Consider the following 11,238-nt stretch of genomic DNA (forward strand, 5'->3'; position numbering starts at 1 on the left):
GGTTTAGGAAACTGCTGCCAAGTGGGACCAATTCCCTCTTGGTGATTACATTTGTGTCCCCCTCTCTGTTCTCCGTGGACCAGCCTAGCTCAGGTCTTTACAGCCTTTTTCCTTGGAGTTTCAGTAGCCTTCTGGATGAACTGTGCACACTGTCTTACTCATGGCTGCCAAATAATATTGTTCAAAACACATTTCCTGATCATGTCAATTTCATATACATGAAATTAAAATGACTACTAAACAGTAGTCATTAAATGAATGTAGTCATTTAATTAAATTCAATGACTACTTAATCGTTTAAAAGATTAAAGTATTTACTAAGTTCAGGAATTGAGCAGAGCCCTGCTAATACAAAGATGAATAAAACAGCATTCTTGCCTATAGATATTTACAGATTTCTAGGGAAAAATTATATATATTATTTACTAAGTGGAATTTACTAGAAATTAAGTGCATAAATTTATAGCCCTATTGACATTGATGGGAATACCAGACCACCTGACCTGCCTTTTGAGGAATCTGTATGCAGGTCAGGAAGCAACAGTTAGAACTGGACATGGAACAACAGACTGGTTCCAAATAGGAAAAGGAGTACATCAAGGCTGTATATTGTCACCCTGCTTATTTAACTTATATGCAGAGTACATCAGGAGAAACGCTGGACTGGAAGAAACACAAGCTGGAATCAAGATTGCCAGGAGAAATATCAATAACCTCAGATATGCAGATGACACCACGCTTATGGCAGAAAGTGAAGAGGAACTCAAAAGCCTCTTGATGAAAGTGAAAGAGGAGAGTGAAAAAGTTGGCTTAAAGCTCAACATTCAGAAAACAAAAATCATGGCATCCAGTCCCATCACTTCATGGGAAATAGATGGGGAAACAGTGGAAACAGTGTTAGACTTTATTTTTTGGGGCTTCAAAATCACTGCAGATGGTGACTACAGCCATGAAATTAAAAGACACTTACTCCTTGGAAGGAAAGTTATGTCCAACCTAGATAGCATATTGAAAAGCAGAGACATTATGTTGCCATCAAAAGTCCATCTAGTCAAGGCTATGGTTTTTCCTGTGGTCATGTATGGATGTGAGAGTTGGACTGTGAAGAAGGCTGAGGGCCAAAGAATTGATGCTTTTAAGTGTGGTGCTGGAGAAGACTCTTGAGAGTCCCTTGGACTGCAAGGAGATCCAACCAGTCCATTCTGAAGGAGATCAGCCCTGGGATTTCTTTGGAAGGAATGATGCTGAAGCTGAAACTCCAGTACTTTGGCCACCTCATGCAAAGAGTTGACTCATTGGAAAAGACTCTGATGCTGGGAGGGATTGGTGGCAGAAGGAGAAGGGGACGACGGAGGATGAGATGGCTGGATGGCATCACTGACTCGATGGACGTGAGTCTGAGTGAACTCCGAGTGTTGGTGATGGACAAGGAGGCCTGGTGTGCTGCGATTCATGGGGTTGCAAAGAGTTGGACATGACTGAGCAACTGAACCGAACTGATTGACAACTCAATATGCATATTTAAATACACATGTGTTATAGAATCACACTGATAGGTCTCGGATATGTCATTTCAGTCACTCAGTCATGTCTGACTCTTTGTGACCTCATGGACTGCAGCACACCAGGCCTCCCTGTCCATCAACAACTCCTGGAGTTTACTCAAACTTATGTCCATTGAGTCGGTGATGCCACCCAGCCATCTCATCCTCTGTTGTCCCCTTCTCCTCTCACCTTCAATCTTTCCCAGCATCAGGGCCTTTTCAAATGAGTCAGTTCTTTGAAGCAGGTGGCCAAAGTATTGGAGTTACAGCTTCAACAATGAATATTCAGGACTGATTTACTTTAGGATGGACTGGTTGGATCTCCCTGCAGTCCAAGAGACTCTCAAGAGTCTTCTCCAACACCACAGTTCAAAAGCATAGATTCTTCAGTGTTCAGCTTTCTTTATAGTCTGACTCTCACATCCATACATGACTACTGGAAAAACCATAGCTTTGACTAGACAGACCTTTGTTGGCAAAGTAACGTTTCTGCTTTTTAATAAGCTGTCTAGTTTGGTCATAACTTTTATTCCAAGGAGCAAGTGTCTTTTAATTTCATGGCTGCAGTCACCATCTACAGTGATTTTGGAGCCCCCCAAAATAAAGTCAGCCACCATTTCCACTGTTTCCCCATCTGTTTTCCATGAAGTGATGGCACCTTATGCCATGATCTTTGTTTTCTGAATGTTGAGCTTTAAGCCAACTTTTTCACTCTCCTCTTTCACTTTCATCAAGAGGCTCTTTAGAGAAATGTCTATTTAGTTCTTTGGCCCATTTTTTGATTGGGTCGTTTATTTTTCTGGAGTTGAGCTGTAGGAATTGCTTGTATATTTTTGAGATTAGTTGTTTGTCAGTTGCTTCATTTGCTATTATTTTCTCCCATTCTGAAGGCTGTCTTTTCACCTTGCTAATAGTTTCCTTTGATGTGCAGAAGCTTTTAAGGTTAATTAGGTCCCATTTGTTTATTTTTGCTTTTATTTCCAATATTCTGGGAGGTGGGTCATAGAGGATCCTGCTGTGATGTATGTCAGAGAGTGTTTTGCCTATGTTCTCCTCTAGGAGTTTTATAGTTTCTGGTCTTACGTTTAGATCTTTAATCCATTTTGAGTTTATTTTTGTATATGGTGTTAGAAAGTGTTCTAGTTTCATTCTTTTACAAGTGGTTGACCAGATTTCCCAGCACCACTTGTTAAAGAGATTGTCTTTAATCCATTGTATATTCTTGCCTTCTTTGTCAAAGATAAGGTGTCCATATGTGCGTGGATTTATCTCTGGGCTTTCTATTTTGTTCCATTGATCTATATTTCTGTCTTTGTGCCAGTACCAGGAAACCAGAAGGGAAAGAGACACGTGTACCCCAATGTTCATCGCAGCACTGTTTATAATAGCCAGGACATGGAAGCAACCTAGATGTCCATCAGCAGATGAATGGATAAGAAAGCTATGGTACATATACACAATGGAGTATTACTCAGCCATTAAAAAGAAAACATTTGAATCAGTTCTAATGAGGTGGATGAAACTGGAGCCTATTATACAGAGTGAAGTAAGCCAGAGGAAAAACACCAATACAGTATAATAACACATATATATGGAATTTAGAAAGATGGTAACAATAACCCTGTGTACGAGACAGCAAAAAGAGACACTGATGTATAGAACAGTCTTATGGACTCTATGGGAGAGGGAGAGGGTGGGAAGATTTGGGAGAATGGCATTGAAACATGTAAAATATCATGTATGAAACGAGATGCCAGTCCAGGTTCGATGCATGATACTGGATGCTTGGGGCTAGTGTACTGGGACGACCCAGAGGGATGGTATGGGGAGGGAGGAGGGAGGGGGGTTCAGGATGGGGAACACATGTATACCTGTGGCGGATTCATTTTGATATTTGGCAAAAACTAATACAATTATGTAAAGTTTAAAAATAAAATAAAATCAAAAAAAGAAAAAAAAAAAAAAGAGGCTCTTTAGTTCTTCTTCACTTTCTGCCATAAGGGTGGTGTCATCTGCATATCTGAGGTTATTGATATTTCTCCCGGCAATCTTGATTCCAGTTTGTGCTTCTTCCAGCCCTGCGTTTTTCATGATATACTCTGCATTTAAGTTAAATAAGCAGGGTGACAATATACAGCCTTGATGTACTCCTTTTCCTATTTGGAACCAGTCTGTTGCTCCATGTCCAGTTCTAACTGTTGCTTCCTGACCTGCACACAGGTTTCTCAAGAGGCAGGTCAGGTGGTCTGATATTCCCATCTCTTGAAGAATTTTCCACAGTTTATTGTGATCCACACAGTCAAAAGCTTTGGCATAGTCAATAAAGCAGAAATAGATGCTCCTCTGGAACTCTCTTGCTTTTTTGATGATCCAGCAGATGTTGGCAATTTGATCTCTGGTTCCTCTGCCTTTTCTAAAACCAGCTTGAAGATGTGAAAGTTCACGGTTGATGTATTGCTGAAGCCTAGCTTGGAGAATTTTGAGCATTACTTTACTAGTGTGTGAGATGAGTGCAATTGTGCGGTAGTTTGAGCATTGTTTGGCATTGCCTTTCTTTGGGATTGGAATGAAAACTGACCTTCTCCAGTCCTGTGGCCAGTAAAGATTCAAACCTCCTTAAAAGCACAGAGCGTAGAGCACGCCCTCTCCATCAGGCCAGCTGGGCCTGATGTCCTAGGGCCCTTGTCGGGTGCAGTCTGCGCATGTGCCGCAGCTGACATCGTTCAGGCCCTCGGGGTCCGTCCGAATTCCGGGCAGTGTAGGAAGAGGACCTGCCACCGGCAAGAGAGCGAGGTGGGCTCTGTAAGCCACACTTGGCTACCAGGGTCCAATGTCTTTTAAAAAGAGAGAGAGAAAGATTTCAAGAGAGCTTCCGTGTACCTTCTATCATGTGAGGACACGCTGAGAAGACGGCCGGTTGTTGAACCAGGAACCTGCTCTCTCCAGATGCTGAATCTGTTTATTCCTTGTTTTTGGACTTCTTGGCCTTCGGAAATGTGAGGAAATCTTTTCTTTTCTTTCTTTATTTTCTTTTGCTTACTGGTCATCCAGTATATGGTGTTTTTGTTACAGCAGTCCGAGGTAATGAGACAGGCCCTGTGAAGGGAGGGTACATGCTCTTGCATGTTGCCTGAGTGTGCAGGCAGTCACTGAGGTGACCTTCATCCTGTCTGGTCCCCTCTCATCTCTGATAGAACATGCTTTGTTCACATCTACATGGCCATTGCAAACGTGGTTCCGCCTTCCTCCAGTTTCTGTTTGTTACTTCAAATTCTGGAACCTCTTCAAATGGTCTTTCTTAAGTGTTTTGTTTATATTTAAATTTTTTCCCCTTAACATGACTGCTAAGTGTTCATAAGTCAACACTAACTGGCTCCTTTTTTACCTTGCTTTCCATGTCCACAGTGATCACCGAATAGCCCAGTCACTGTTCATAGAAGGGGGTTGGGGGGCAGAGCAGTGCATGAGGGAAGAAACAGGGCCAAGCAGAGGGCAATAGAGGGGACTAACAAGGCGGAACATCTACTGTTTCAGAAGTATTCTACCCCTTATGACGCACGCGGTAGACGTTAGAGATATAACTATATGCTGACCCTGGTGTGGTAGTGGTAAAGAGCCTGTGTGCCAGTGGAGGAGACACAGAGACACTGGCTCTGTCCCTGGATTAGGAAGATCCCTGGAGGAAGCCATGGCACCCCACTCCAGGATTCTTGCCTGGAGAATCCCACGGACAGAGGAGCCTGGCGGCTACAGTTCATGGGGTCGTAGAGAGTCAGACACGATTGACTTGACTTAGCACCTGTGCTGCAACAGGAATCATAACACACTCGTGTTGCTTACACCACTTTTCAGATCCCATGGGCATGAGTAGCATGTGCAGAAATGCAGGGAGACCCTCGGGATATACAATAATGGCAAACATTAACAGTATTTAGGTTTTTTCATCTAATTACATTGAACTCATGCTATTCGTTTGGGGCTGATATTCTAGACAGTATTTAAAAAACCTTTTTTCAGAAAACCATAATCCGATATGGAAATCTAGCATTTCACTTTAAAATCAATATCCACTCTGGTATATTATAATAGACTTGCCAGTTAAGTATGAGCGGAACTCTAAGATTTTGATGCTCTATGTTGCTGTCTAATCACCTACCTAAAATAGATAATGATGGTAATTGATAATTCTTTTACTTATTGAGTGTTTATTTTGTTGCGATTATAAATGAAAACTTTAATATGAATTATCTTACTCAGTCCTCCCCAAGCATAATATGATATGCATGCTCAGTCGTGTCCAACTCTTTGCCAACCTGTGGACTGTAGCTCTCCAGGCTCCTCTGTCCATGGAATTTCCCAGGCAAAAATACTAGAGTGGGTTGTCATTCCCTTGTCCACGGAATCTTGCTGACCGAGGGATCAAGCCTGCGTCTCTTGCATTAGCAGGCAGATTCTTTACCACTGTGCCACCTGGGAAGGCCTGTAATATGATATACTTGAGTTTAATATATCCCTTTTGGAAATGAAGAATTAAACCTTAGAGAGGTATAAAACTTACCCAGAATTACACAGTTAATTGTTTGAGTCTTCCCTGAGACTCTGGCACATATGTCAGGTTTTGGGGGGGCAGAGTAGGGACAAATGGAAAGGAGTATGATAAAGTAAACCTGTGTCACACGCTTTCTTTATCCCCACACTGGCATAATAGTGGTATGTATCTCATAGAGTTTTGCATATTAAGAATAAGTAATGTACCTAAAGCATTTAACATGTTGACTACACCTACAAAAAGCAATACATGCTCTTCTGTCCATGGGATTTCCCAGGCAAGAATACTGGAGTGGGTAGCCATTCCCTTCTCCAGATGATCTATCCAACTCAGGGTCAAACCCCGTCTCCTGGTTGCAGGCAGTTGCTTTACCCTCTGAGCCACCAGGGAATCCCCAACAAATGCTAATTATTATTCTTATTAAAATTTTCATGAAATGAGTTAGAGGTAACTATATTTGGAATAATAGATGTACAAAGGTTTTATTTAAATATAAATAATGTGGTGTAAACAGCACTGAGACATCACAAGTGGCATCTTACCAGTGACTAGCTATGGGACAGACTATGGTGCCACGGCTGGGAATATCCCTTGACTGTCTCTCTACTTTTGAATAATTTTTGTTATCTCTTTCTTTTCTTCATATACTCTATGGTCCTCCTTACCACCTCCCTCTCATATCTTGCTCCATACTTCTTCAAATGGTCCAGCAGTTTTCCTTTATGTTTTTCTATGTCATTTACCTACTGGGCTGTTAACAATTGGCTATAATGTTGCACTTAGGAGCCTGCCTGAGAGTTGTTTTTCTCATATAGGTCCTTAGGGATTGACCTCTCCCACCAAAATGTTAATGGAGCAAGACTGTATTTAGCAGGCTAAGATGAAAATATGTAGGAACACTCTCCTGCACTTAAAATCATGAGAATTCAGGATGAAAATTTTAATTTACTTGTGGGGAAATTGTTTTTCACTGTGGAGTCACTTTTCTCAAAATTATATTTATGTAAAGATATGTTTCATAATGACAATGACATATTTTGCTAGTAGATATATTTTACGATGTCACTTCCTGAGATCGGGCTCCAGCTCTTGTCCTTGTGTTTCCAGTGCCTAGCACATAGTAGGTGCTTAAAATTGTTGAAAGAATAGGGACATAATTAACAATAACTAGTTGTTCAGTTCAGTACAGTCACTCAGTCGTGTCCGACTCTTTGCGACCCCATGAATCGCAGCACGTCAGGCCTCCCTGTCCATCACCAACTCCCGGAGTTCAACCAGACTCACGTCCATCGAGTCAGTGATGCCATCCAGCCATATCATCCTCTGTTGTCCCCTTCTCCTCCTGCCACCAATCCCTCCCAGCATCAGAGTCTTTTCCAATGAGTCAACTCTTCGCATGAGGTGGCCAAAGTACTGGAGTTTCAGCTTTAGCATCAGTCCTTCCAAAGAAATCCCAGGGCAGATCTCCTTTAGAATGGACTGGTTAGATCTCCTTGCAGTCCAAGGGACTCTCAAAAGTCTTCTCCAACACCACAGTTCAAAAGCATCAATTCTTCAGTGCTCAGCTGTCTTCACGGTCCAACTCTCACATCCATACATGACCACAGGAAAAACCATAGCCTTGACCAGATGGACCTTTGTTGGCAAAGTAACTCTGCTTTTGAATATGCTATCTAGGTTGGTCATAACTTTCTTGCCAAGGAGTAAGCATCTTTTAATTTCATGGCTGCAATCACCATCTGCAGTGATTTTGGAGCCCCCCAAAATAAAGTCTGACACTGTTTCCCCATCTATTTCCCATGAAGTATAAGTATAATTATAGTAATAATTATGATGTGTGAACCTGTACTCCTTTTTTGGACAATATACCCATTGACAGTGTTTCAGCTCAGGTCTCATTGATTCTGGGAGACATATGTACAGAAACACATACACACTGCACAAACACAGCCCACATCTAATTAAATCAATAATTGAAATATTTGCTTCACTCTGGAAGCCTAACATTGATGATGCTATGCATAAATCTATGTGACTTTCTAAAGAAGCCCAATGATGCTTTTTCAGAACTGCTTTACTCCCTAAAAAAGTCCTAGGGATAAAGCCTTAGTAGACTTTTTTTTTTTTTCTTTCTATTTGCAGGCATGTTTTAACTGGCCTACTTGAAATACTGTTATGAGGCTTAGGGAATCCACGGTTATTATCTGTGAACTTCATGTTTATATCTTTGGTTATAGCAGAAAGACTTTAAAATTTGACTTATAAAGAAAGACTTCTGAAAAACAGATGATTAATATTTTTTTACAAAAACAAGGATCAAATCGAGAAGCAAAGGAATTCATTACCCTTAGTAAAATAAAATGACTAATGTGCAAATATGGGAAAGGTCATTGTATTTGATGCTCACATTATGCATAAAGAGATGAGACTTCTTTTGAAGTGTTTATTATGGTGATTTGCCATGGGACTGAGTTTTGAAATCAATGCATGCAATTAAAATGCAAAGTGTCTGAGTCCTGTGGTAACACACTAGTGGCTTAATACAACCTAGGACACACACACTTGGTTATTTGTGACCATACTTTTTGTTTAGAGAAGAAAAGGAATTAGCCATCTATGGACAAGATGAGTAACTTCATAATAAAACAGAGACAGTTGACATCTCAATATGGTTTGACTTTCTCCTGTCTAGTGAAAGATCATTTCATGGGCTTTATCATGGGAGTGTTAAACTAGAAATTTATTAAAGGGAGCAGAGAGTGGTGACCTAAGGATTTGAGTCAGAACATAGGAATTCACATTCTGGCTTGTTTCCTTCTCCTTTTAATAAAACTAGGCCAGTATCAACCTCCTTCAGCCAGTGATTCTTCATCTTCAGTGAGGACTGGGAAAGCAGTATCCCCTCTCCTATCACCAAATAATTTATATATATATATATATATATATATAATTACATAAAATGCTAGTTAAGCTTCAAAAGTAATGATTTTCTGTATTGCAAAGGATTGATAGGAGTGAGACATGCTTAATGACCACAGTGAGCTGGGGATTGATCTCAGGGCACTTGCTGACTTCTCTATGGCTCTTGCACAACCTTTCACAGTTCTGAAAGATGTTTGTGCAAATATGCCTTTAGTTTCAGTTCTTCTTCTAGCACATTCATTATTTTTTCTGTCACTTCTTGAGGGCCAGGTTTCCCAAGCATTTTACAATTTAGCTTTTATGCATCTATGCAAGAGATTTATGTGTGCTATTTTTGAATGTTTTTAAAGGAATTATTTGGAATAGTTTTATTCTTTCTATTGATTTTTTTTTGGCTCAGTTAATAGGTTGCCACATTACTTAGTGAGTCTAAAATTGAATATCCTGTTTGTATATCTGAAGCAGGTAATGGGTAATTATTGTCATTTTGAGGCTGGTAGTGTTCACTTGAAAGTAAAAATTACATTGATTCTCTGACTTGAGTAAAAATACTTTCTACAGAAAATGTTCATGACACTTTGTTCTAGACTTTTAAAAAAAAAACTCTATAACAGTCATATCTAAGTTCCACCAAAAAAATGAGTTTATAGTTGTACTGAAAGCAGTTATCTTCAAATATTGTCTGTTTAGTTAGTTAAATAATTTCTATAATTGAGAATATGTGGATTGGTTTTAGCTAATGACATAGTTTTCTAAATATTTTAATGAAAAAAAAAACCTCTCCATGCAGTTCAGATATAACTAGATTATTTAATGAACTATGTGGAGAAAATGGATTCAGCAGCTTGTGTTACCAGCTGTGTAACCCTGAGGGAGTTAATCTCTCTAGCTCTCAGTTTCTCTTCCATGAAATACTGACATAAATGATAATACCTAATCTAGTTGTACAGATTTATGGTTGAAATCAAATGATGCTTATATATTGTGCAAGGATGTACTATAAAGTATAAAATATTACATACTCTTTAGTACTAGCAAATATCTTTATCACACTAAAACATCATTTAAATACATTTCAGAGTTGCAGGCTCTTTTCTTCTTGAAATGCCTTTGTTAAAAAAAGGCTACCAATTTCTATCTTTTTGGTTTCTTTCTATTGTCTCCTCGTCCTCTGTATGTCTCTTGCGGTGTAGATATTAGTATCCTTTGGTATTTGATCTGCCCTCTTCACTCCTTAGTGGTTGGAATTTTTCTGTAATTCACTAATCCATCTAGGGCATGACTGTCTCCTGAATCATATTTCTCATTGTGGAAAACTGTAATAGCACTCATGCAATCACTGATCCCAGATATATTTCATCTTTAACTTCTATATTCAGCAGATTACCAAGGTTTGTTCAGGGTTTGTTAAATTCACCACTTATGTATTTCCCAGATCTCTCTACAGATGCTATCTTTGCTCAAGTCTCTCTCATTTGGATTGTTTAGAGCCAGTTAGTTTTGCTGTCTTCAGTCTCACCTCAACCCAGTCGAATACTCCACACTCTGTTTGGATGAGTTTTCTCAAGTACTTCGTGGACCTTGTTTTCACATGGTTTGTAATTCCACATGGTTTTTGATGGGTTCCTGTCAGGACAAAGTACAAACTCTGTATTAACGCAAACATTTTTCATCCTGTGTTCCCATATGCACCTCACTCCAGCTAAACAGATCTGATAGGATTTCCCAAAATTCCAACATTCTGGAATAGAGTATGAATTCCAAAATTCTGTGCCTTTGTACACATCCTTTCCTTGAAATGGCCCTTCTCGTTTTCATCCCTCATTGCCTGGGAAAATGTTCACCTCAAACATAACTTTCTCTCTTGAATTTTCCTGTGCAAAATCACTACATTCCTTTGTGATTTTATGAACTCCTTTATAGTCAGGATTACAGCCTTTAAGAAGGTTCCTTTAAAATTAGTTTTTTCAGATTTGTGTTCCTCAGTAGGCTGAGCTTTTGGTCTGTTTTTCCTAATAAAAATGCTCGTTGAAAATGTTTATGAGAGAATGAATGAATGGTAATGCTGTTTTGGGTCTCATTTCTTATCACTTCCAAAATAATAAGGCAAGGAGAAGGCAAGGAAACTCAGGAAATGGGAAGAACGCAAGGCCTGGTGATAAGCTGCCATCAGCCTTGACAGGAAGAAACCTCTTTTGCTGTTGGCTGTGTGCTTCAAAAGAC

Source organism: Bos javanicus, chromosome 5 (assembly GCF_032452875.1).
Source record: "Bos javanicus breed banteng chromosome 5, ARS-OSU_banteng_1.0, whole genome shotgun sequence".
NCBI classification, from domain to species: Eukaryota; Metazoa; Chordata; class Mammalia; order Artiodactyla; family Bovidae; genus Bos; species Bos javanicus.